Source organism: Tupaia chinensis, unplaced genomic scaffold (genome assembly GCF_000334495.1).
Source record: "Tupaia chinensis unplaced genomic scaffold, TupChi_1.0 Scaffold145592_1, whole genome shotgun sequence".
Classification (NCBI taxonomy): Eukaryota; Metazoa; Chordata; class Mammalia; order Scandentia; family Tupaiidae; genus Tupaia; species Tupaia belangeri.
This window is the reverse complement of record NW_006205449.1, coordinates 1180232-1208131: the sequence shown is the minus strand read 5'-3', so window position 1 is coordinate 1208131 and position 27900 is coordinate 1180232. Positions and strand designations below refer to the sequence as shown.

The 27900-nt window shown below is 45.4% G+C and overlaps 1 protein-coding gene, 1 non-coding gene and 1 pseudogene across 2 annotated transcripts in view; 1 reads left to right on the top strand and 2 right to left on the bottom strand.

The window, feature by feature from the left end:
* The window catches only part of ZNF407 (zinc finger protein 407), a 553482-nt gene that overhangs the window by 468449 nt on the left and 57133 nt on the right, over window positions 1–27900 (top strand). The gene's annotated exons all lie outside the window — the stretch shown is intronic.
* The window catches only part of LOC102492433 (protein FRG1 pseudogene), a 36686-nt pseudogene continuing 18725 nt past the window's right edge, over window positions 9940–27900 (bottom strand).
* LOC114006078 (U6 spliceosomal RNA) lies at window positions 22506–22611 on the bottom strand. The gene has a single exon (XR_003547842.1). It is a non-coding gene; the product is annotated as a U6 spliceosomal RNA (small nuclear RNA).

Here is a 27900-nt window from a genome sequence, read left to right as displayed (position 1 = left end):
AGGACTGAAATGCGTGAAAGGTGCATTGTGGGGATAGAATATGGGAAAGTGCTTTATAAGTATAAGATGTAGAAAAACAGCTGGAATCAGGTAGATCTACATGTAGGGATATTCTACTAAATGACTGGCCTGGACTTTTGTAACTGACAATAGCTTGAGAGACAATATGGGGAAACTGTTCCAGAACAAAGGAGAGCCACAGGCCACTCAGTGCAGGGGGCCTGGATCAGGTCCTGGGCCACCATTTTCTCCCCCTTTCTTTCTTTCTCTTCTTCTTTTTGTTTTCTTTTTTGTTATAGTAAACGTCATTGGAACATTTGGTGAAGTTTGGATAAGGCTCATAGATTGGAGAGTATTTTTGAATAATTTAAAATTGCGTGTTTTTAACCATTGCTCTGTGGTTAAGACACAGCAAGTCCTTGTCCTGAGGGGCTCACAAGGGAGTTTTCAAGGTAAAAGTACATCAGTTCTGGGACTTGTTCACAAATGGCTCATAAAAATAAAAGCAGAATGTGTGTGTATATATAGAAAGACAGGTAAATGTTGCAAAATGTTTAAAATGAGGAGAGACTAAAATAGAAGAGTTCTCTGTACTTACAAATTCTAAATTCGCAATTACCTCTAATTAAGTTACAAAAAATGACGGGGCCAGGAGGTGATGTTGTGGTGATTAAGACGTTGGACTCGCACATTGCTGTCCACAGTTCGAGTTGCGGACCTGGTGGCTTGCTTTCTCACTTTCCCTTTCTCTCTCTCTCTCTCTCTTCAAATTAAAAATGATAAATAAAATAATTATTTAATTTTTTTTTAAAGTGACTAAAAGTAAAATGCAAAGATCAAGTTGAGTCGAGGTACTCTTTGCTGAGAAGCCTGTAGATTTACTGTGGAGAAATAGCTAAGAAGAACCAAAAATGGTTAAGATTAAAATTTACAGGCCCGTCCTGCCAAGACTCCACAGGCTGGGGCCACATGGGAGGCCAGGTTCCATTCCTGGACCAACCTAATGGCTGGATGTGGTGGCGTGTGTCTGTCATCATAGTGACCAGGGAGGCTGAGCAGAGCGGATCAAATCAGAGGTGGGCGTGACCTGTACAGGGACTCCCTGCCTCAGAGAGAGCCAGGGCAGTGCAAGCCGCAGAGCACCAGTGTGCAATATCGGAGCCACTTGGAAAGCCCTGGCCTGGGACCCCAGTTTAACCTGAATACCCAGGCACACCTGTGATCTGGAAGACAGGAGGATGGAGGATAGTGGCATGGTGAGAGCCTGGCCGGGGGCAGGGGGAGGGTGTCAGAGAGTGGGTGGCATCTCTCTCCTATGAAAGAGAGAAAGAATTAAAGAAACCTTTAAAAACAAAAACACCACCCGCCCTCGCACATGCGTGTAGTCCCAGCCAGGAGGCTGAGGCAGGAGGGTCCTGCAGTGGGTCAGGAAGGGCTGCATCCTCCCTCAGAACAGACTCGCAGGCTGAAAGCCGCGTGGACGGACGCTGCAGAGGGCAGACGTCAGCTGAGGCAGTGCGGCGTCGCTGGCCCAGCACACTCGCGCAGCCCAGAGCAGGTGGTGGCTGGACGTTCCGGTGATGGGGACCATTGTATCGGCTCGAAACCGTTGACAGCGGAGAGCAGTGGCGTCCAGGATGAGCGGAAGGCAGAGATGACAGGGACGCTGAGGGGCCTCTGCTGCAGGACAGTTGGAACAAGGCAGGGCAGAGCTGCTGTGGTCGATAGAGAAGGAAAGTCTATCATCGATGTGGCGGCTACCTCGATGTGAAGGCAGGGGAGCGTCGCGGAGGCCGGATGGTGTCCGGATGTTGCACGAGGGTCAGCCGTGACGCTGCTCGCTCACAGTCTCTGCCTCTGTGTCTGACTTCTTACGTGAAAAATTGGGGCCATGCAGTTACTTCCTGACTTGTTTGTTAATGGGGCATTTCCTAAAGGCCACTACTGTTTGCAGACCAGCAGACGTTAGCGGACGGGGGAGGCTGATCTTCGGTGAATGAAGGAGATGGCCGCGAGAAGGCAGGACTTGCTCGCCCTCCTCTGTGGTGTGGGTTTGAGCGCTAGGAGTCACGGGAGGCCAGGGCTGGTCTGAGGCCAGGTTGGTATGGATGGGCAGAGGTTCGCAGAGAACCATCCAAGGGACTAGTTGAGGCCCCCGCAGCAGTGTGGACCAGAGCCACTGAAGCCAGGACCCCACGGAGGTGTTCGTTGGCAGGTTGAAGTGGGCAGGTTCAGGACTAGGGTGTCATTAACAGGCTGTCAGAGAAGCCTAAGAAAGCGGATAACAGTGTTTGCCTTTGGTTTTTGTTTGTTTGTTTGTTTGTTTTGTTTTAAGAGAGAGATATTTTTACTATAGGGCACATGTGCTTGCGAGAAAGATGGAGACAGACAAAAAGCGAGAAATCGCACCCCAGGGGAGATGGTCACACTGCCATCCATTCTCCTCCATTATCCTCTTGGGATTTGGGGCATGCACACACATGTGCCCACTGTGAGTTCAAGCCACCAGGTTCCTGATTCCCACTGGGGTTAACTACATGGGAGTCCAGCAACTTAACCATTACGCCAAGTGCTGGTGCCCCCTTCGGCTCTTAAATGACTTCGCCGACAGTGTGTGTGCAGCTCTGGGTCATCTGCTTTATGTCTCACTTGTGCATTAGTGGTATTCGTGTTTCTTTCTGGTTTTCCTAGATTAGTGTTTTCAAAGGAATTGTCGAAGACTTCTGCATTCTTCTTAAAAGTTAGGCACTCAGGCAGCGGTGGCAGATGTAGACGGCAGGTGATGAGGGTCTGTTCTTCCCCTTCTTCTGGATGATTCCCTAAGCAAGCCTGGGGCTGCACACCTTACCTGGCTCTGGCGATGTCAAGGACCTGTGATTCTCACTCCCATTTCTTCCCTCTTAGAAAGCTCGATGTTAGACAAAACAAATCCATATACACCGTGAGTGACTGATTATGTTGATTTTATTTTGAGATATGCACCTCAAAATTCTTTATAGATTAGGATTATCAGTCCAGTTTTTTTAACATGTAAAAATTCTGTTTTTAATCACTATAATATGAGTAGCCATAGAAACTTTTCAAGTAAATTCTCTTGAAATGCCGTCATCTGACAAGTTCCACGCTAGGGATAGTATTTGGAAAAATACTTGAATTCATTTTTAATATTAAACAAATGGTGTTTGGAATGGAAGTGTTTCCAGTTTGACTGATGCTGTGGTACATTTACCAGCCTGTTTAAAATCTCGGCCATAAGCCTATCGCTAGCGGGGAAGGATGGTCCAGTTTGCAGCGGTGACAGCTGTTGGGCCGCAGACGAAGGCCTGGCTTTCGTGAAAATGGGGTAGCGTGTGAGGAGGAGGAGAATGGGGTGAAGTCACCTCCTAGGTGGAGAATCGCTTGTCGCTTACTGTAACATTGAAAAGGACTGGCCACTTACAGTCCTAGGACATATTTTACCTATGTTTTGGGTGCATTCTGGATGTTTTCATTTTAAAATGCATTCAGAAAAACGAAATGAAGTCAGAAGGTTCCTAGAAAACCAGTATTTGACAGTCTCAGATGCACACAGGCCTGCGCTACGAGTTCATTATTCAGCTGTGAACACAGAGTGAGAAGAGCTTGGAAAATGACTCTTTTATTAAAGACTTAGATTTAGAATTAGGTTACAACTTCTGTTGATGAAGAAAATGTGAGGTTCTGAATGGACATTAGACATTTTAGATTAGAAAGAGGAACAGAAAGTAATGAGTCCTATTTCTAAATGAATTTAAAAAGCAATCTGATTTTAGTTCTTGCAAGGCAGAGAAAATAAAATAAAAACTATCGTACTTTATTTACTAACCAATGAATTGAATTGTCTGCCTTTTATTACAGATATAAAGTAAAGACTATGAAGAGACAATCATTTTTGTAGCTATCAGACTTTCAGTAACATATCTCTTGTGGTTTAAATAACAGATAGTTTAAGTGTTTTTCCATTACCTTTGTGTAAATGAAAAATGCATAAAATATTTTAACAAGGCAAAGTAATCCAAGGAGATTGTTATTTTGTGTTACAAATTAGGTTATTTCTGTCATAAAATTAAAGAAAAAAAATCAACGTTAGGACATTTCAGCTTAATATCATTTACCAGAAGGAACGTGTAACAGATTTAATGAGCTAGCGGGTCACCTGAATCCAGCTGTTTCCGACCAGCTTTATGAAACAGCGGATGCAGCTAGCAGTGGGAGGTAAGCATTATTACAAGCTCTCAAGGAGTTACAGAATCGATTTCTGCTTGAATGAATTAATTTAGATTATCAATTTATAACCAGCTACACGAATCCCATCAACTCAACAATTCAGTGAATGATCCGGTTCAATCCCTGGAAGGGCTTCACCACGAGGGGCCTCTTGTCGCACCGCAGTTACGCCTGCCCTGCAGCGCTTCAGGCAACGTGGCCCGGCCCAGCCCGGCCACTGGGCAGTGTCCACAGGGGTGTGTGGCAGAGGTACAAGGTAGCACCTGGAAATATTAAGACAACTGCAACAAGAAAAATCCCTAAAAATATGCCAGAACCATGTGAGTTAGGAGTTTCTTTTCCTCAACCCTCTAGATGCCATGGAAGGGTAATTTTGCCCATTCCAACTGAACTTTAAAATCACTCTGTCCTTGGGTGTGCTGGGGCAGAGCTGCGTACCTGGGCCTTGATAGAAAACAGACAACTGTGACCATTTTCTTCAACTAAAGACTGTCAAGGTTACAGTCAGGAAGTCACTAGAAAAAAGTATTTAGCAGTCTGGGGTGCACAACAGGCCTGTGCTCCGAGTTCATTATTCAACTTTCAATACAGAGCGAGAAGACACTTTGTTTTTTGTTTTTGTTTTTGTTTTTGTTTTTGTTTTTGAGAGGTTTTTGCTATCGGGCGCGTGCGCTCACTGGAAAGACAGACAGAAAGAGACAGAAAGCAAGAAATCACCCCCCGGGGGGATGGCCATGCCACAATCCCTTCTCCTCCGTTTTCCTCTCAGGATATTGGGCACGCACGCACACACGCCCGTGTGTTTAAGCCCCAGATCTAGAACTCGAACCGCAGTCGGCTACATGGGAGTCTAGCGACATAGCCATTACACCACCTGCTGGTCCCAATACACTTTGTGTCAGTGTGGAAAACCGGTTTCAGTACTCTCCTCTAATCATTCCAAGTAACTCCTTTCCCTCTACCCTGCCTGTGCAGCTCAGTGCAGCCCATGGTGCCCGCCCGCGGTGTCTGACACGCTGCTCTCCCGGCCTAGCACACGCCTGGCCGCGTCGTGCCCCACTCGACCCCACTCATGGTAGCCAAGGCACAGACCTGGCCTCAGGCGCTCCTGCGGCTTGTGCGCGCCATGGTGGCTGTGGGCCTCATCCTCCAGGTGGGGTGCCCGGGGCGCAGTAGCCGACGACTCCTCCCGCCTGGCCCTCTCTGGCAGAACTGGCATGGGAATGCTGTCTCACTGCAGAGCACAGATCCTTCGTTCCTGCGGGGTTCTTTTTCTGTCAGTAACGCTAATTCTTAGGTAGAGAGAGGTTTAACTGTTTTTCTCCTTTATGCAGCTTACTCCAGTGAAAGGCAAAGTGAAAATACTAAAAAATGTACTTCTTGCATTCAATGAAATTCTTGGTTGCCTCGCTCTGTCCTTCCCAGCCCTGTCAGCCCTGCCTCCACCTCCAGCCTCCTGGAGGGGAAGAGCCCCTGTCCCGTCACTGTCACTAGAGGCCCTTGCTTGGCCAAAATATCTGTCTGTGTTCCCCTTTCACCCATTTTTTCCATAAGTCTTTCCTCCACTTATGTGTCTTAGTCTTAAATCATTACTTCTATGCTGACGTGAAGTTTTGAACTAACCATAATGAACTGTGCGTATTCTGTTTCCAGGTTGTTGGTTCACGTACCCACATCACTGTCCAGGGTCGTTTCTGCCTGGCTTACCCCTCCCGACTCCTGTCACTGCCTCAGTCACAGAGTGCAAGGAGTCTCTAGGCCCAAACCCAGAACTTCCCCTGCTACGCAGCCATGCAAAGCATCATGCTCAGCATCGTCCTCTAACCCCTATTGCAGAATACATTTCTGAATAAAAAAAATATTGGGACCAGCAGGTGGCATGGTGGGTAAAGGCACAGGACTCCCACATGGCTGACCGCGATTCGAGTCCTGGACCTGGTGGCTTGCTTTTTCACTTTCTTTCTCTCTCTCTGTCTCTCTCTTTCTCTGGTGAGTACATGTGCCCTGTAGCAAATTAAAAAAATAAAAATGATAAATAAAATAAAAAGAATTACACAATTCTTTTTCAAAATATTTAACGTTACCCAGTTCATCTCAAGAAAACAGAAATAGTCCTTCCAGATATGCCAGTGTTCTCATAGAACTGTCCTTTTCAAGTAGTTATACTATAGTAACTAACTTAAATCCCATCAGAATGATTATTAATATAGGAAAGAATGATTGTATCTTGATACTCATAAAAAGAATAATCATTGCCCAAAAGCACAGCAGTTAGGGAGCCGACCCCACACGGCCAACTGCAGAGTCAAGTGCCAGACCTGGCTTGAAAGCATGCCAGGTGGGTGCATGTGTGTGTATGCTCAAAGTCTTGACGGGTTAGAGAAATGAAAGACGAAGGTTCGGTGTGGCCACCCCATTGCAGGGCCCCCTCTCTCTGAGAAATGCACGTGCTTTCTGGCAATAAGGAAAGAATGAATGCATGTGAAGGGTAGGCACTGTAGGGAGTGCACTTGATCGTCCTTTCCTTCTTAGAGTTGACCAGGCCATGGGAGCCAAGACAACTGCATTTCAGCTTGCCACGGTATTTATTGTGTGGTGGTTTTCAGAGGTGCCAGGATGTGGTGAGATACAGAGCCTGAAGTAACTCAGGTGAGGGGGTGCAAAGCAGCTTGCTGTCTGCCGATGGCTCAGAGGTGGGGCAGCACTTCGGACCTCCCTGAGACAGTAGACGGAGGGTCAGTGTGAAGTCTTAGGAAGGAATAAGAACACTCTTTGTGGGTTGATACGGATCAAGATCATACATATGTAATTAACTGACTCTTTGCCGCCCAGTAGGTGAGGGACTGTGGGTGTAGCGTGCTACTCTTTGATATCGGAAAGAGAGACTCAGTCTTCACTTGTGCTTACACAGATATCTGTGAGAGGGCCCCCGAGGGACTGGTAAGTGGTCTTTGCAGGACAGAGGAAAGAAACATGGAAAGCAGCCATCCATATCTTTGTTTTTGTTTAATTTAATTTAATTTAATTTTTATTTATTATTATTACTATTATTTAATTTGACCAGAGAGAGAGAGAGAGAGAAAGTGAGAAAGCAAGCCGTCAGGTACAGGACTCAAACTGCAGTTGACTATGTGGGAGTCCAGCATCCTTAACCACCACATCACCTGCTGGCTCCTAAAACAAACTAAGTTTTAAATAGCATGATATAGCCCTAGCTCAGAGCTCCTTTGAGAGTTAGAAAGGAAATGGGAAGCCAGCAGGTAGCATGGTGGTTAAGGTGCTAGATTCCCACGGGGCCGGCCATGATTCAAGATTCAAGTCCTGGACTAAGCGGCTTGAACATCACTCCAGGCACATGTGCATGCATGCTCAGAGTCCCAAAAGGACTACGAAGGAGAAAGGATTGTGGTGTGGCCACCCTCTGCGGGATTGGGGGTGATTTCTCACTTTTCCTGTCTCTGTCTCTCTTTGTTTCTCTCTGGTCAACACACATTCCTATGGCAAAATTGTTGGAAAAAGGAGGAGGAACAGTTGTAAGGCACTTTGGGATTTGCAAAGGTATTACCATTGTGAAACGTTGATATATTCAGCTGACAGGGCCGATTCTGATGGTCCAGATGCTGCAGATTGTCTTCGTCAAGGCACGGACTTGTTTTCTGGATTCTCTCTGGTTGTCCACCACCTAAAGTTTTCACAGTATGAGCTTCTGAAATTAAAGCTGCGCGTGCGCCGAAGTCAACACCCAACGACTTTCCCACAGTGACAAAGGTGGCACTTCGTCAGGTGGCCACGGCAATAATTGTGCTAGAAGTGGCTATTTGGTTTATGTTTATGAATGGTCCCCCCATTTGACGCTTCCATTATTACTTCCTTTTCTCTGCATACATGTTTTATGGATTTTATGAATGTCAGTATTTTTGTATTCACAGTTAAATTATAACGGGTACTTACCAGCCTACTATGTACTTAACCTGCGCTCAGAGCATCGTGGACTGTACATAGGCATGAGCTAATCTCGCTTCCACTGGCGCGTACTGTGCAGGGAGAAGGACTGCCAACCATAAGGTGCCTGCCATCAGCACATGCCCAGGTGCCGAGAGCTGCCTGCACGGCGAGGTACCCTGGCCTTCCAGATTCTGTCTTCCTCCCCTGCCCCATCCCCGTATGCGCTGTCATTGCTACTTTCAGCATGTGTTGGAAAGTTAGACAGGTTTTGTTGGAGAAAGCAGAGCATGAATTTAAAAATGGATGGTGACACGGTGTAGGGTAAGGTCCCCGAAATAAGAGAAGTACCCCGTTTCCCCACAGCAGTGCAAACCGTGTGTATGTATTGACGTATGTGCCTGTTAGTGTGTTGGTCTCAGACTGGCATCCACGGTGTTCTGTGTGTGTACGGATCCTGCGTGTGTCTGCACTGTTCAAATTATTTTAGTGTTGTGCATTCAGGTTTTCTATGTCAAGTGCGAGAGAGGAGAAAATCAACAGCTTCGTGAAAAGGGGAGGATTGAGAGGATCAGTGAATGGAATAGGAACGAATTAAGCAAAAACTTAGGCAGTTTGTGGTTTTCTGGGAATAGTGGGAATTATTGAAGTATAAGGAAAATGTGAGGGAACAGTATATAAGACATACTATTATAAATAGTCATTTGATGTTGGCTTTGGACTGTAAAACTCAAGCTAGTGTAAGTTTTGAGCCAGGAAGTCACACAGTTAGTGGGTCCCTGTTAAGGAGAGAAGGCCTTTCATTTTTCGAATAATCACAAACCACTGGGAGTCAGCAGCTAACAACCCTCTCTGGGCAACGAGCACAGTTTTAGCCAGTTGTCGAGAGCGCCAAAGGCCATGAGTGACGAGTCCAGAAGCAGCAGCAGAGAGGAAGAGGAAAACAATGCACTGAGCACAGCACACGCAGAATCAGGCCTCCACAGTTCTCCAAGTGCACAGTGTCTCCAGCCCTGATTGTCTCTCAATTATATGTGAAAAGTAGGAGAGATCTGCTTTACATAGAAAAGTACAAGATGCTCAGGTCGGTTTGAATTTTGGATGAACAACACAGCACGGTGCTCGGAATACACTGGGTCGTCAGAAAGTCATGATTCATCTTTGCATAGAAACACAGAAAAATGCACCATGACTTTCCGACGACCCAGTTCTTGTACTAAAGTCTTCTTAGTTATGGCTTCGAAGTTCCACTTGAGCTGGGCGTCCTGCATTTCGTCTAGCAACCCTGCTGTCACGCAGGCTTCCCGGCCGCCCTGAACGAACGTGCTCAGACATTACTGGCAGTAGCAAGAGGACTCACAATTCTGCAAGCTTATTTTGTAAAGATGGAGTCGAGAAAGGAACTTGAAATACGGTATCTGTGTAGGGACTGAGTCTGCGCTTAGACCAGTGGTCCTCAACCAGGGGTGGCTTGCTCCCCAAGGAAATTTGGCAGTCTGGAGACATGGTGGGGAGACAGTGAGTGCTCCTGTCTGCTGCCGAAGGAGGCTGGGGATGGCCTGACCTCTCACAGTGTACATAGGAAGACCCACGAGGAAGGGTCCAAAAGCTCATGGGAAATGTGTATTATTTAAAAAAAACAATACTATACATAGATTGCAAAATTATTTGTTACTAAAATAAAATTTTTTAAGGCACTTCACTGAAAATTTTATTCAGAAAAAACAAACATAAGAAAAACAAAAATCCAGGTCATTTGCAGTATCTGTCAGCTTTCACTTTGGCTCTGTGGTCCAGAAGTGTCTCATGCAAAAATGCATCTTCCTGAGCCTTTTTAAGAATTTTACTGTCTTCCTTACTTATTTTAAGTTTGTGGTCTTGGAAGCTTTGAAATTTCTTTACATAATTGATTTCACATTGTTTTACATTTCCTTTGTCTTCTTCTGGGATGTCATCCTTTTTTGGTTTCCCTTTCAGCATAGGATCCGATCTCTATCATTTCTTCTCCTGCTGTTTCATTTGTTGCTTCTATATCACCTGCTTCATTGCCTCTAATAAAGCAGCTATGTGAGGTGGTAAAGCCTCTTTACCATCTGGAAAGACTGGTTCCTATTGTTCTCTTGGTCCAGTTGCATCTGAACGCCCAGCAAGTCCATCAGAATCTATACCAAGATGCTTTCCATAACCAGATTTCAGGGCAGTTCTGGAACCAGACAATATGACAGCAGAAAACTGCCCTGGAGGACTAGGGCCCGCGTCCACTTCTTACATGGTGCTTCCAGTGTAAAGAGACCATTGTCGAGTGCGTGTATATAGTTCCTTTATTCATTTTAATGGCTATGGTTCCTGGAATTTTACCAGAGTTTGTTACTGTCCCCAGATTCCAACAATATCAAGTTGGGTTTCTTCATCCTCTTCTCTTTTCTCTGCTTTGTTCTTTTTCTTCTTACTCTTCGCCTTGGTGCCCTTGAGCACAAGCTTAGTGAATTTCACATGGGAGTACTCGGCTGTGGTTCTGAGGACACTCCTGTCAAATAAATTTTGATTCCATTTTCTTCACAAACTTTTTGATGTCCCCTGTATCAGCAGTGCCAAGGTTGAAAATCCCTGGCCTGGACAGAAAAATCAGCAATGGATGCAAACTTGGCAGGCTTCAGAGCCAGCCAGAGAGTTGGATTCTAACATCAGCTTGCCTTTTCAAATCCCCCAAGTTCTCTGGACTTCCATGTTCTCAAAACTGAAATGGAGTTGTTTCCTTACCGAAAATTTGGTTTGTTCGCTTGTTTGTTTTTTAGATTTTATTTTATTGATTTTTTGCATTCATTCATTGTATATCATTACAGCATACAAAACGAATTTTCCCATCCAGAGTACACATTGTCATCAGATAATTGTCTACTTTGTGTTTCTTAAATGTTTTGCTCCTTTCTTTTTGCCCTTGGTCCCCTCCCTCTCACCCTCAGCCATTTCCCACTCTCCTCTCACACTGTCTCTGGTATCCACAGTCGTTCTCTGTGCCTTCATACGATCCAGTGTTTCCGTTTCTGCCAGAGTGCAGAGAGTGTTCAGAATTGAAGGAAGTAAAGTTTGTTTGCTTCAACAAGCACTTGCTCCACGTTTAGCCCATGTTGGGCTTTGGTCAAGGTGATGGCACCCATGTGGGGAAGCACGTGGGTACAGTCCAGAATGACTGTGCAGGCAGTGATCACAATTTTGCTGACAGGCAGAGGACGGCCTGGGGCCACCTCACACAGGCGACTCACGGAGAAGCACCTTGTGGTGTACAGGGCACGGCTGCCGGGTGAACACAGCTGCCGCATTCAGAATTGGATTTCCCTCCAGGTTTTCATCTAAGGGGGCTTATATTATTGTTTTTCATTAAAGTATACTTTTAGGGGCCAGCAGGTGGCATAGTGGTTCCAGTGCTTAGCCTATGGCCAACCAAGGTAGCTTGAAACTCACACTGGGCACTTGTGCATGCATGCACAGAATCCAAAGAGGAGAATGGAGGAGAAGGGATTGTGGTGTGGCCATCCCTCCTGGGGGTTGATTTCTGACTTTCTGTATCTCTGTCTCTGTCTCTGTCTCCTGAGCCCTGTAGCAAAAACCTCTCTCTCAAAAAATAAATAAATAAATAAATTAATTAATTAATTTTAAAAATAAATAAATAAAATAAAGCATGCATTTGTTCTTTCTGCTGTGGCATCTTTTGTACGGTTTGCCTGTTAGAGAGCCTCGTGGCTGAAGTAATGTAATGAAGAGATTGTGGCCAGAGCGTCCTGGATAGGGATGGCCGAGGTAAAGCCGCTGTCAGAAACAGACTTTCCTTTTCCCTCTCTCTCCTGCTGCTGTCTCCCCTCTCCCTCACCAGGAGCCGTCCAGAGTCTGCAGGGCAGTGGGGCCACCTTGGTGGGGGCGGACGAGGGAAGTGCCTAGACTAGAGGTGAGTTTCTCGTTCTCCTGGACCCCCACACCAGTGGGACCTTGGACGACTCACCCAACCTCTAGCTCCATTTGCTCTTAGAAAGGGGTCAGAAATCTGCCCTCCCTGCCTCAAGGTTGTCCTTATTAAAGAAATAATAGAAGACCGTGTTTACCGACAAAAGGGGGTATTACGCCCTCCTTTGCTCCCCGGCTTTTTAGGCCGTTTATGGGAAATTTGGCTTTAACGGCTTATAACATAGCAGCTCATGCTTTGTTTTTGGAACACAAATTTCCAAATTCTGTTGTTTATATCTGAAACCAGTAGACATGGTGCATTTATTAAGCAACAGCAACTCATTATTTTGGAAAAAAATAGGACTTTCCTGACTGAAGCACTTTCCAGTTACTTCAAATAATTATTTCGTAAGTCTAAAGATAGTTTATCATTGTATTTACACTGACGGAGTGGCTTCCGGTGAGTGTGTGAGGAGCAATGTGTCCAGTTTAGTCTCAGTCGGAGTTAGAGCAGGACTGCTCAGGACATGGTGCCCTGGCCCAAATTCCCTAAGCCGCTCTGTGGCCCTTCCTTCCCGGGGTCTGTTCTTACTTTGCTAATGGATGGAAATTATGCAATCGGGCCAGTTCTCGTAGCCTTGGATATAGGTTTGTATAGTGTTTCAAATTTGAAGATACTGGGGCGATCCGAGGAATGGAGCCTTTAAGGCGGTCCCTTTTCCTCTCTTCACCTTTCCTGTCATTCTTTCACATTTCTGCAAGATAGAAAAAGTGGGTTTCTGTCTCATTTAGCCCTGTTTGGTTTTGGTTTTGGTTTAGTTTAAGCATTCCAGGAAAACAAACTAAAAAGTTACTTTTGTGCATCAAGACCAGTGAGGTTAAATCGTGTTCAAAAGATAAAATAATACATTTCTGTAGTAGCATAACAAGGCAATAAAAGTGCTTGTCACTCACTCACTAATATTCACTAAGTTGTAGATACTGTGTTTTCCTTATTATGCATTATTTCATAAAATCACATTTGAATGAGATTCTTGTTAGCACTTGATTTGAAGACAGTAATTAAAATGTCCAGGTCACCTGGCCTTAGGAGAGAGGGCCACAGCTGGACAGACACTCCCGGGGCCAGCCACTCCCTGACAGTGAGCATGTCCTGCTTTGCAGGCCTGGAGAACAGGGCTTAGCAGATGATAGCGGGTCACTGACTGTGGTGACCACCACCCTGAGGCCCTGGCAGCTGCCCCTGTCTGCCACTCCCCCTACCCTACAACAGAGCAGTAGAGTCAGAAACAGATTTGACATGTATGTGTTCCACTGTGTGAGAAACTAAAGGAAAAGTTTAACAGCCCCCTTGCCATGTGTCCTGTCCTCCCACCTGCACCAGGTTGCGGCCATCATCTGGTCAGTTGCCCCAAAGTGCTCATGGTCAGTCCCTGTGCTTGGTGGCCTTTGTACAACGCACTCAGCCCTGGAGTGACGCGGCAGCGATGCAGTGCACTTCTTCAGAGAACAAGAAGGACCATGGGTTCCACTGCCACAGAGCTCAAAATAATCAGCTTCCGGGAACCAGCAGTTAGCGTAATGACTATGTCGCTGGACTCCCACGTAGTCGACCGCGGTTCGTGTCCCGGACCCGGTGGCTTAAAACTCACGCCGGGTGCGTGTGCGTGCGTGCCCAAGATCCCGAGAGGAGAATGGAGGAGAAGGGATTGCGGCGTGACCATCCCCCCTGGGGGGGTGATTTCTCGCTTTCTGTCTCTATGTCTCTCTCTGTCTGTCTGGCGAGCGCACGCGCCCTACAGTGAAAATCTCTCCAAAAAAAAAAAAAAATCAGCTTAACGAGCATCAACAAAGATATGAGAAATTGGAAACTTTATATGCTACTGGTAGGAATGTAAAATCTGCAGCCATTTCAGAAACAGTAAACCCAAAAGGTGTCCCCATGTTTATCAGTCGCACTCCTTCTGAAACGAAATGACCCAGCACACGGGTCAACAGAGCCAGGCTCTCGGCCTTAAAGAGGTTAATCATTGTATTTACACTGACGGAGTGGCTTCTGGTGAGTGTGTGAGGAGCAATGTGTCCAGTTTAGTCTCAGTCGGAGTTAGAGCAGGACTGCTCAGGACATGGTGCCCTGGCCCAAATTCCCTAAGCCGCTCTGTGGCCCTTCCTTCCCGGGGTCTGTTCTTACTTTGCTAATGGATGGAAATTATGCAATCGGGCCAGTTCTCGTAGCCTTGGATATAGGTTTGTATAGTGTTTCAAATTTGAAGATACTGGGGCGATCCGAGGAATGGAGCCTTTAAGGCGGTCCCTTTTCCTCTCTTCACCTTTCCTGTCATTCTTTCACATTTCTGCAAGATAGAAAAAGTGGGTTTCTGTCTCATTTAGCCCTGTTTGGTTTTGGTTTTGGTTTAGTTTAAGCATTCCAGGAAAACAAACTAAAAAGTTACTTTTGTGCATCAAGACCAGTGAGGTTAAATCGTGTTCAAAAGATAAAATAATACATTTCTGTAGTAGCATAACAAGGCAATAAAAGTGCTTGTCACTCACTCACTAATATTCACTAAGTTGTAGATACTGTGTTTTCCTTATTATGCATTATTTCATAAAATCACATTTGAATGAGATTCTTGTTAGCACTTGATTTGAAGACAGTAATTAAAATGCCCAGGTCACCTGGCCTTAGGAGAGAGGGCCACAGCTGGACAGACACTCCCGGGGCCAGCCACTCCCTGACAGTGAGCATGTCCTGCTTTGCAGGCCTGGAGAACAGGGCTTAGCAGATGATAGCGGGTCACTGACTGTGGTGACCACCACCCTGAGGCCCTGGCAGCTGCCCCTGTCTGCCACTCCCCCTACCCTACAACAGAGCAGTAGAGTCAGAAACAGATTTGACATGTATGTGTTCCACTGTGTGAGAAAGGAAAAGTTAAGTTTAACAGCCCCCTTGCCATGTGTCCTGTCCTCCCACCTGCACCAGGTTGCGGCCATCATCTGGTCAGTTGCCCCAAAGTGCTCATGGTCAGTCCCTGTGCTTGGTGGCCTTTGTACAACGCACTCAGCCCTGGAGTGACGCGGCAGCGATGCAGTGCACTTCTTCAGAGAACAAGAAGGACCATGGGTTCCACTGCCACAGAGCTCAAAATAATCAGCTTCCGGGAACCAGCAGTTAGCGTAATGACTATGTCGCTGGACTCCCACGTAGTCGACCGCGGTTCGTGTCCCGGACCCGGTGGCTTAAAACTCACGCCGGGTGCGTGTGCGTGCGTGCCCAAGATCCCGAGAGGAGAATGGAGGAGAAGGGATTGCGGCGTGACCATCCCCCCTGGGGGGGTGATTTCTCGCTTTCTGTCTCTATGTCTCTCTCTGTCTGTCTGGCGAGCGCACGCGCCCTACAGTGAAAATCTCTCCAAAAAAAAAAAAAAATCAGCTTCCTGCTGCACAGATCACCTCGGTGGTCATATTTTGTTCTTAGTGTCTCTTGTTGGGGAGAGTGACAAGTCCAAGAGTGAAAGGCCCCTGCTGCTAAAACCAAAAGGTGTCACCATGTTTATCAGTCGCACTCCTTCTGAAACGAAATGACCCAGCACACGGGTCAACAGAGCCAGGCTCTCGGCCTTAAAGAGGTGGTTTCTTGGCCTCAGAACCTTCTCGGCCCACCCCGGGCTCCGTTAGCTGACGCTGCACAACTAAGATCCCACGTGGCAGGCACCTCACGGATTCCCAAATCTGTTTCATCACAGTTAACTAATACTTTGTGTGCAAAACGGAAGGTGGACTGTCTTCTGTTGTTTGTGTTTTTGTGGGCCTTAGTCAGCCCTGGGTTTCCAAGCATGGTTTCCATCTCGCCACTGTTGCAGAGGCTCTGAACGCGGTCCCAAGTGGCCGCCCTGGCTGTCCCTCACAGAGGTGGCCTGTGCGCCTGGGCTCGGTTGTGCGCTGCAGCAGCGCTGGCCCACGGAACGGGCAGTGACCTCCAGCTCCTGGGGCCTCTATCGGCAGTGTTCCACGTTATTGATAGTAGCAGGGATATTGACAGTCTGTGCTTGGAAGGAAAATAGGAGTTTGATATGACATATTGTGTGTCTCAGCAAGACTCATAAATAATTTTGACAAGTTTTTGTATGCATGGGAAAGTCCTTGATTCAGCCTCCCATAAAAATAAACTTCTATTATGGAATGTATTTGTCAAGTGGCTGCTTGATGGATGGGGCCGCGTTTACCCCTTGGCAGTTCGATGAGTTTCAGATGCACAGCTTACCAGAGAGGATTTACGGCTGCACAGAAATAATTATTCAGTATGAAATGCATAATTCCTGTACCTGAATTTTCATTTTTTATTATATTTTGTTTCTGTTGCATTTCTGGTCTCTAAAACAAAAGAACTTGCTTTTTTTTTCTTTCTTTCTCCAGAGCTGGTCTGTGTGTGAGGCTTTCCTTGCAGCCAGTGAAGAATCTGAGTCAGCCCAGATCCTAACCCAAGCTTAGCTTGCACACTTAGTTTTTTTCCTCAAGAGAGATTTACCGAGGGAAAAACTATAAGCTCTTTAGAAAAGTCATTTTTATTGAGATTGCTGAGCACCTTGGATATAGGTTGTCTGATACTTTTTCTGAAGTTACCATAGCTGTTTACTTATTTGAATAGAATTATACACCCACGTTTCTGCTACCGAAAACAGAACGTTAAGTTCTTGTTTCCTTGAACTAAAACCTTAAACACATCTTTTTCACCCTAACTTCTACTTAGAATCGCTTTCTTGGGGGCCAGCATGTGGCATGATTGTTAAAGGTGCTGGATTCCCACGTGGCTGACCACTGTTTGAGTCCTGGACCTGGAAGCTTGCTTTCTTGCTTTCCCTTTCTCTCTCTGTCTCTCTCTGGTCAAATTAAAAAATAATAATAACAGATGGAATTACATAAATATTTTTTGAAGAATTACTTTATATAATTTTATTCATTGTCATTATTTTATTTAATTAATTTATTTATTTTTGGAGAGGTTTTTGCTATAGGACACGTGCACTCACCAGAAAGACAGAGAGAGACAGAGAGACAGAAAGCGAGAAATAATGGCCATGCCTCAATCCCTTCTCCTCCATTTCCTCTCGAGATCTTGGGCACGCTTGCACATGTGCCTGGCATGAGTTTAAGCCACTGGGTCTGGGACTCGAACTGCGGTCGACTACATGGGAGTCCAGCGACATAGCCATTATGCCAACTGCTGGACGCTTATTTTATTTTTTTGAAGTTGACCAGAGAGAGATAGAGAGAGAGATGGAAAGTGAGAAAGCAAGCCTCCAGGTCCAGGTCCGGGACTCAAACCGCACCCAACCATGTGGGAGTCCAGCTGCCTTAACCACCATGCCACCTGCTGGCCCCTAAATAAATAAATAAATAAATAAATAAATAAATAAATCTTAAAAAAAAAAGAACTGCTTTCTCACCGTTCATGCCCTCTGACAAAGTCAGCATTTTCAAGTGAGTTGGAAACTTGAGGAAGTTCCCAGTCCTGCTCCATGATGTTGCCCAGCTCAGTGCACTGGGTGCCTTGTGGTCTCTGGCCAGCCCGTGTGGACCCTCTGACATGAGCATGTTCCAGGGGACTCGAGTGTACTCGGGGTCTGTAGGAATTTGGGTCCTTCATTAATTAGAACGTGGCTGGGTTTGTACAAGGACCTCTATTTATTGAATCTCTACCGTTAATAAGATGGAGTCAGGGATCCAGAAAGAATCCTTCCTTCGGAGCGACACGTTAGGTAAAGTGGCCATGTGCTGTCCGGGAAGGTGTCCCGGTGTGCACCTGTAGCCCATTTGCTGGTTGAGACCCCCTGGCATTCCCAGTGCTGTTCCTCTGCACTTTCTGTCTCTCATTTCTCGAGAGTAGCTTGTTAATTTTACAAGTCTTTCAAAATAACAGCTCTTATGTTTGTGAGCATTCCTGGCAGAGGTGGAGGTGGGAGTGCACCTCTGCTGTGTCTTTGTGGTATGGTTAACCATTTCTGCTCTCAGGTTTCATTAGAGCCTTTCTCCTGCTGCTTTGCTTCCTCTGGTCCTTTTCCTGCCTTCTCAGTTACCTGCCTAGTCAAGCCCAATCTTTCCTTCGTGGGGCCTAACTCTAAAGGTTCTGAATTTCCCTTCAAGTAATGCCTTAGCTGCGGCCTACACACTTTGATGTTCTAACATTTTTGTAATCCTTCATCTGTAAATATTTTCTGACTTCATTTTGATTTCGTTTTTACTCTCAAATTATTTTAGATTGTTCTTATTATACTTCCTGATGTTTTCAAGGTTTTAACATTTTTTCCCACTTTTTATTTAATTTATAATTTAATTGCACTGTGGCCGGAGAATGCAATTTCTGTGAACCAAGTCTTTGACATTTGTTGAAGCTATCCTGGTATGCTTAGTAGGCATTTTTATAAGCATTCCATCTGAGCTTGCAAAACACCGTGTTTGTTTGCTGACCTTAAATACCTTGTTCTGTCTGTAGTCTGTTCGTTTAAGCTTAGTAATTACTTATTGCAAATCTTCTATATTTGAACTGATTTATTTGGCCGCATTTATCAAATTCTGAGAGGGGCATGTTGACGTTTTCCATTACACTGTGGATTTTTTTATTTTTCTTTATTCCTTTGCTTTTTACAGTTTAAAGCAATGCTATTAGATACAGCCATGTTTAGAATTTGTATCCATTCCCGATCAATTGAACTTTTTGTCAGTATGAAGTGAACTTCATCTAGATTGTGTTTTGCTAAATGTCTGTCTGTCTTGTATGAATAGTACTTCCTTTCTGTGTAGAAGTCGCATGGTATTCTTTTTCTTCTCCACTTTGCCTTCAGGTAAAAGAGCACCTCTAGAAACTGCATACAGCTGGCCTCGTTTTATAATCTCACCTGGGAAACTTGGGCTCTGGCTGGAACGCAAGCTGTCCCGTCCACTGCAGTGTCGTCCTGTGCTTACTAATCTCTACCATTTATTCCGAATTTCCATTTCTCTTTTCATTTGTGTTATTTTCCTGTTATCTAGGATCCTTTGAGATGGAAGATTTGGTTTTTCCTCACCTTATTTTTTTTCCTTCTATACATTATTTTTTCTGTTCTTTTGTGTTTCCCTTAGACGTTTGAATGTGCATGCGATGCGTCAGCACTGGGGACGTCTGTGTTGCCCCGTTCCTCATTAGGCTCTGCCCTCCCGGCAGTGTGGACCAGGGCTCCTGTGCATTCTCTCACTCATGCTCCTCCTTCTTTCTGAATATTTTGGCACCTTCATTTAGGAAGCCTATGCCATAAAAATAAATGCATCCACTTTCCATAAAATCAATAATGAAAATGAATATCCACTTACGTTTTTCTCTCAAGTGAGGTCTAAATACAAAATATTGTATACTTTTCTTAAAAGCAAGAAGTTTTCCTACCATAATCTCTAATTTGTTGCAATCAGTGCCTAAATAATTAGTTTAGTAATACTAACAAAGACTTGCGGATCAACCGTTCTGTGTCAGGTGCTTTCCTGAGAGCCAATGTGCACAGCATGAGAGAATCAGCTGCTGCCTTCAAGGGGTTCTTCATCTAGTCGAGGGGGCTGGCGGGTCAGTGGGTACCACCAGTGCAACTCAGGAAGTGCCAGGAGGGAAACCACTTCAGCTGTGGGGTACCCAGAGACAGCCCGTCACTCAGCTCGTTGCTGTTGGGATTGCTTCTGAGCTGTGAGCCGGAGTTTGGAGGTGCTTTCTAGACGGGGAGAGCTGAATGGACGTCTAGGCAGAGGAGTGAACCACTGAAATGCACAGGCTCAAGGGGTAGCGTTCGAGCAGCTGGTCAGAAAACCCTCTGCTAGGGAGCAACTGCAGATGTAACCGGCAAGTCAAATTAGTAACCAATTGTGAAGGTTATTGGAGGCCGTGGTGACCCATGGGCGGCAGGAGACCCATACCGGCTTTGTTCATCACTCCTCCCCAGTCACTAGAAGAGAACACCAGATATCTTTGCATACCTGCTCTGTTCCAGGCACTGTCCCCTGTGCCACACAGAGCACTGAGAAAGCACAGAGATGACCATGGGCCTGACAGTCCAGGGGAGGGGTGGCTTCTGACAGATGGTCCTACAGATGACTCTCGATCACGGTTGTGACGAGGCCACAAAGGGACAACACCAGGAGCCTGGAAGGCTGTATCTGGGAGGCGACCAGGGCACAGGACGTGCTCCCTTGAGTAAAGGACCTTGCAGCTGCACTGCACGGCCCAGGAAGTGTTCCCCAGGGGCAGAGAGTGCTGAAACCTATGCTTCATGGGGGTGCTTTTTGTACATTTTTCCTCTCAGTAACATTGCCAGTATATTCCCGGGAAAAAAAAAAAAGAAAAAGAAAAACAACTTATGGTTACTAGTAAGTAGAACATTCTTTTATATATAAAAGATGACAAGGCATTTACATGTCTTACTTTTGAATTTCTTATTTCTCTCTTTACCTAATGACTTGTTTTAAGATAAACAAGTGTGTGTGATTTCTGGCTTTAGTGTCATACATTACTGCTGCAGGGGTCTAGGAGTATTTCTACTCCATTCTGATAGTTTTCTGACTTGCTTTTCATAAATCTAAACCTTTTTCCCATTCGTGATATATTTTGGTGTAAAAAGCGACATCAAAATGCAGCCGTGCACCACGTAACAATGTTTCGGTCAACAACAGATTACGTATACAGTGGTGGTCCCGTAAGATTATAATGGAGCTGAAAATATTTGTGTTGCCTAGCGACGGCAGGGCCATCAAAAGAGGAATGTAGAGCTGAAGAAGAGGCAGAGAATAGGAAACTGCAAGAGAAGAAAACGAAGAACCCTAGAGAAAATTCGCAGTGAAGGGTTTCACTGGAGCTTTTGCAGACCTCAGGGAGCTACTTGAAAGTTTGACAACGTGGACCCCAGCACCTAACAGTTGTTTATTAACAAGAGTCATGTTCATGTACATTATTGGCTTACAAGCAAAACCGTGTTGACAAAAAGAAACAAACCAAGCAAACCACCATGGACGTATTTCCAAAAAGACTGACACCTCCAGAAGAGCATGGGTCCTTCAGGAGGCATTTCAGAAGGCCTTGTTTTCCTAGGAGGTGACAGCTCCAGGTGCGTAACTGCCCCAAAGACGTCCCTGGGGACAAGAAGTGGAGGTGGAAGGCAGTGGGGTTGATGTAAGCCTGTGTAGACCCAGGCTAATGAGTGTAGGAGCACCTTAATTTTTAACAAAAACTTTCAAGATTTTTTTAAAGTTGAAAATCACTTTGTAAGTATATAATGTTCCCATGAGATCTTCTAAAGACCGCTTCTCAGAACGCCTCTCCATCATTAGGAAGTGCGTAGTGATCTAGCTTTGCTTTTTCCAAACTGTTGTATCCCCGATATATAAACAGATAACCCTGCTTCCCCTGATGTCTGAAATGCCACGTATAGCTCACATTGAATCCCTACACATCAGAGGAGTCTCCAGAGAGTTCTCGGAAGATGTGTACTGTGAGAAACCTGTACTGATGCTTCAATTACAAAATGTTTTGCACCAAAATAAACTCATAATGTAAATCCATTTTCCACGAACTTTTTGAAGTCCCTGTGTGTTTTATTTTCTCTCTATTCTGTACACTGATGTTTCTTTTCCTGTGTTGACAACCTGTTCCTCTCTTTACCGCATTTCTATACTGTTTTAATATTAAGACAGGTTCTTTATTAAGGCTTCGTTTATTGAAACACTGTTTCCCATCAGTTACTCAAGTTTGATTTTTTTAAAAATTAATTTACCTCTTCCACAAGAAAGAAATGGAGAGAGAGATGGAGATAGGTATTCCTGATGGGTCTTTATTCCACAGTCAACCCCCAGTCTTAGCCACCCAGATCACAGGGATGCATGCACGTCCACACCCAGACCTTGCACACGTGGTCTAGCAACATGCTATGTGGTTTATCACAGGCTGTATCACCGCTTCTGGCCTTCAGTTTATTTTGTGTTTTTTCATTTTTTTAGGTTTCTGCATAGGGCACATCATGCTCCAAAGAGATACAGAGAAAGGGAAAGTGAGAAATCACCTCGCGGGGAGATGGCCACACCACAATCTCTTCTCCTCCAGTCGGGATTTTGGGCACACATGCACATGAGCCTGGCATGATTTTCTAGCTTCTAGGTCTAGGACTTGAACTGTGGCTGGCCATGAAAAATATGGACTGTAGGGACCAGCAGGTAGCATGGTGGTTAAGGCGCTCGACACCCACATGGCCAACCACAGTTTGAGTCCCAGACCTGGTGGCTTTCTCACTTTTTCTCTCTCTATCTCTCTCTAATCAAATTAAAATAAATAGATGAATAAATACAATTAAATAAATAATTTTTTAAAGAAAAAAAATGTGGAAAGTTTCATGAATTTGCAAGGCATCCTTACAAGGGGCCATGCTAATCTTCTCTGTATCATTCCACTTTTAGTATATGTGCTGCCAAAGTGAGTACTTGGCCTTCAGTTTTGTTTTAAGTCTTTCAACAGTAGTCGTTCCTGTGTAAGTAAATATTTTGTGGCAATTATGAGTAGCATTTTTTAATGATATTTTATTCATATTATATTGGTATGTAAGAAAGCTATTTATACTTAATTTTTTTATATAAAGCCACTGCACTCAATCCTATTAATTCATAACTGAGTATTTTACAGTGTTCAGGTAGTGCTACTTATTTTAATCCACAGGCAATAATCAACAGGCAGGGAAATAACCAAACTATAAAGTTTTAGCACGTAGTCCACACAGTCAAATGAGTAAAATTAAACCCTCCCATCTTAGGCGAGCAGGTGGTATGGTGGTTGAGACATTGCACTCCCACATGGCCAGTGATTTTTCACTTCCCCTCTCTCTCTGACTCTCTCCATCAAGCACACATGCCCAGTTGGGCGGGGAGAGGGGGGACAGATCAAAACAAAACTCTCCCACCTCAAACCTATTAGCCATATGTATCTCACCACTTAAGGATACATGCACAGAGTTGTTAACAGACTTATTTTTAAGTGTAAATGCCTCGGGCCATGTGTCCCCTTGCTCAGATAATCTGACTCATAGCTCCCTTGTTAAGATAGTGAAGTGGCAGTTTCTACAAAGGTGAATTAAGAGAGAACGAGCTTGATGGACAGTGGCAGACAAGACGTGAGCTAGCACGTGCTGAGCACTCACTGTTCGTAGTATATGAAGTCATTCCATCTCACAAGGACTCCTGCACGAGCATCGTCATCTCTGTTCATGGTAAAGGGAGCCTAGTCTCAGATTGTTTCAGTAACATGTTCAACGTACAGGGACAGAGCCCAGGTTTGAGCCCAGCTGGTGGGATTCCAGAACCCACATCCTACCACGGAGGCAGGAGCGTCTCATTTGGCAAACCAAAGAAAGAGGGTTTTGTTTTACATTTGATTATTTCCGAACTCAGAAGTCCCTGTAGTTTGTTCCAGATCAGACTATCTCACACTCAGCGCTGGCTTAGGCTTCAAGAAAGATGAAGGGAAATGCGTCGCAGCAGAAGAGTGAAAGTGTCGGGAAGTGGGAGGAAACTTAGGAGGAGGCCATGGTGCCGCGTTGCTGGTCAGGCTGTCTCTGCGGCTGTCGCCCTGGCCGGTGGAGTCCCCTCTCCTTCCCTGGCCATGTGTCTACCAATGGGGGACCACCATGCTTCACCTTTGCCTTCTGGGATCCCTGGTTGCTTCCCACTACCTGCTGAGAGAGGGGCTGGGCACGTGACTCCCACGCTCTCTGTAACTGACCAGATCAGGTGAGGAACGTCTTGGAAGTCTGTATAGGTGAGCAAGGGTACCCAGAAGTTTCTGTGCCCTGTCAGTGGAGTAAATGAGGCAGATCATTCACTCTAGAGCCCTAGATGCAGCTAAATCCACAGAGACTGCAACAGGGTTATGTGTCCCTAAGACAATAAGCGGGTCACTGTGGGTGCTCTTCTCCCACTTCCTTAGGACTTCTCTGCATGTGGCTGGCACGTTTATTTTCTGTCTGCCAGCTGCTTACAGAATCAGGCATGCCAAAGGTTTCGGCACACCCGAGTCAGCAGCAGTGGTAGGGACACAGCTGTACGCAGAAGCCTGCGGTTCCCCAGATGCTGTCCACGTGCAGCCTCAGTGGAACCCAGAGGGCTTCCTCCCCTCCCTGCCGCCAGTCTCTCGGCCCACCTGGAGCTGAGGAGCTCACTCCGCCCCATTCTCTCCCTGGCCTTAGACAGGTTCAGGTTTCACAAGCCTCCTATGTATGAATCTATCCAAACGATGTTTTCCTCAAGGGAAAAGCCACATTTGGGTAGCAAACAAGACCTAAGTCCACCGGCCACAGCTCGGTCATACTAATGAACAACAGCCCCTTGTCAGGCTTCCAAATCCCCACACAAACAAGCGAGGAGGCAGCACCGCTGCATGACTGGGGAGAGCCGTGCTTTACCTACCGCGCTTAAAGGTCGGGCCCGGAGGAGGAAACTTGATGGGAACGGCACACTTAGAAAATCTGCCTGCGAGTAGTGGGTCGAAAGTCTGAGTCTCACTGTTAAATCTTTTGCTCACTCTTGGATTAGGGTTAGTTTTCATTCTCTTTATTAGACGTTTAAACTCCCAAACTGATAATGGACTCACGATAAGTGAGACCACACGGACACAGTGAAGTGACGCTGGTCCCCTCCTCAGATGCGGCTCGCTCTTGGGGCACAGTCAGCTTCCTGTCCCCATCCATGAACAGAGAGCAGGCGCCCACAGAGGTGTTTGGGAAGCGGATGGATTAATTGTCTATTCTTAATTCTATCATTTGCCTTTTCCTCTAGACGTATAGTATACATCTACTTATCCACCCGACCAAGGGCATAACGTGCACCAGAGCAGACAGATCACGGCACAGTCAGCCTTCCCTGTATGGGGACACCCAGGTTGTCCCTCGCACTGCCACCGCAGACAGTGCTGTGGTAAATATTATTACTGGGAAAAAAGTCTTTGCTGACAAACAATGTGAAACCTGGTCATATAGAGTAGAAAAATCTTGATCCATTTAAAACTGTTTTCCCCAAATCAGAAAGTACCTTTGGTTAGTATTGAATGAATTTATGCCAAATGAAAAAAATGCAGATTTGGCTTATTATCTCAATAGTCTTAAAATACTAGATGTATTTTAAATTTGTGTCATAATTCTGCCTTGAAAAATCTTTTAAGACAATATTATAAATTATTGGGGTAACTTTGGTATATATGTTTGAAATATTTTTATTATGCCCAAGGACAAACTGACTTTTCATGGCAAGCATTCAGGAAGGTTTTTTATAGCCCAGTTAAATGTACAGAAATATTCACTTAATGGAATTTAAATGCATATGTTGTGTTCAAATATTTATTGCGGGACATATGAAAACTCTCTTTTTTAGCCCACAAGAACAAGTTCGCACCTGGTCACTGATGTATAAATAGTGAAGTCGATCCGTAGCACTGCCATGCTGTTACCATCGTCTGACCCGATGGTTGAGCCTCACACTGTGGAGTGTACCATCAGTTCTTTCTTTTCGAGTGTCTTTGGGCACCTGGACTCAAATCCATTTCCATACATTTTGTGAATTAGCTGAGATGAGCGTCTCCATGCTTAAAGAACTGCAAGAAACAGGGTGAATGGCAGACTCCGTGAGCAGCCCGATGCTTCAGTGATTCATAATCCTTTCACCTGATCTCACTGTGCCAATTGTGGAGGCTCATAGCTAGGGCTTCACATAAAAGTTTCTTCCCAATGACTGAAAACCTGAATGAGATCAGTAAACAGCAAGGTCAGAAGCAGTCCTCCCCTTTGTGTCGCGGTAGAGTTAGGCTAGTCCCAAAATCTCTGCTGCAGAACAGGGATGAAGAGAAAAGTCCTGGGAACCAGCAGTTAGCGTAATGGCTATGTCGCTGGACTCCCACGTAGACGACCGCGGTTCACGTCCCGGACCCGGTGGCTTAAAACTCACACTGGGCGTGTGTGTGTGTGTGCCCAAGATCCCGAGAGGAGAATGGAGGAGAAGGGATTGTGACGTGACCATCCCCCCTGGGGGTGATTTCTCGCTTTTTGTCTCTCTGTCTGTCTCTGTCTGTCTGGCGAGCGCACGCACCCTAATTATCTCAATAGTCTTAAAATACTAGATGTATTTTAAATTTGTGTCATAATTCTGCCTTGAAAAATCTTTTAAGACAATATTATAAATTATTGGGGTAACTTTGGTATATATGTTTGAAATATTTTTATTATGCCCAAGGACAAACTGACTTTTCATGGCAAGCATTCAGGAAGGTTTTTTATAGCCCAGTTAAATGTACAGAAATATTCACTTAATGGAATTTAAATGCATATGTTGTGTTCAAATATTTATTGCGGGACATATGAAAACTCTCTTTTTTAGCCCACAAGAACAAGTTCGCACCTGGTCACTGATGTATAAATAGTGAAGTCGATCCGTAGCACTGCCATGCTGTTACCATCGTCTGACCCGATGGTTGAGCCTCACACTGTGGAGTGTACCATCAGTTCTTTCTTGTCGAGTGTCTTTGGGCACCTGGACTCAAATCCATTTCCATACATTTTGTGAATTAGCTGAGATGAGCGTCTCCATGCTTAAAGAACTGCAAGAAACAGGGTGAATGGCAGACTCCGTGAGCAGCCCGATGCTTCAGTGATTCATAATCCTTTCACCTGATCTCACTGTGCCAATTGTGGAGGCTCATAGCTAGGGCTTCACATAAAAGTTTCTTCCCAATGACTGAAAACCTGAATGAGATCAGTAAACAGCAAGGTCAGAAGCAGTCCTCCCCTTTGTGTCGCGGTAGAGTTAGGCTAGTCCCAAAATCTCTGCTGCAGAACAGGGATGAAGAGAAAAGTCCTGGGAACCAGCAGTTAGCGTAATGGCTATGTTGCTGGACTCCCACGTAGACGACCGCGGTTCACGTCCCGGACCCTGTGGCTTAAAACTCACACTGGGCGTGTGTGTGTGTGTGCCCAAGATCCCGAGAGGAGAATGGAGGAGAAGGGATTGTGACGTGACCATCCCCCCTGGGGGTGATTTCTCGCTTTTTGTCTCTCTGTCTGTCTCTGTCTGTCTGGCGAGCGCACGCACCCTATAGCAAAAACCTCTCCACCTCCCCAAAAAAAGAGAGAAAAGTGCTAACTTTCTTGTAAACATGCTGTTTTGTAATTCAGTTTATTATGGGAATGAAATCCTAATTTCGTAATAGAAAATGGGAGACTTAACTACCTTATTTGATGAGTGGCTTATTTTATCCATTAAAATGAACTTTGTCTTCACTTTAAATATACACATATCTCTACGTTCAGCTTCTGGCTTCTCAGAGCTGTCGCTTTATTTCAGATTAACTCAGCATCACTAGTGGTAGAGAGAGTTCGCTTTTCTTTTTCTTTTTTTCTTCTTTGGCCTTTCCCATAGCTTATAGGGGCACACCACCGTGTTACTCCAGTCAGAGAGCCCCTCATTCTGTGCTGGGCAATGGAGGCAGTGCCTAGTGTAGTTGGGAACGTTTTCCTTAGCATTTGCTGTTCTCACGTAGCCTATAATTGAGCATGCAGTCATTTCGCCGCGCTGTGGATCGCCTACGTGGGAGTCAGGATGCATATTTAATGCCTGACTTAAAAAGAAAAATAGATGCGATGACACGTGGGCAATTTTAGGGAAGTGTGTTCCGTGCAAATTCAAATGAAGGTTTGGGAGAAACTCGTTTTTCTCTTTCTTAGAGAAGACGTGATG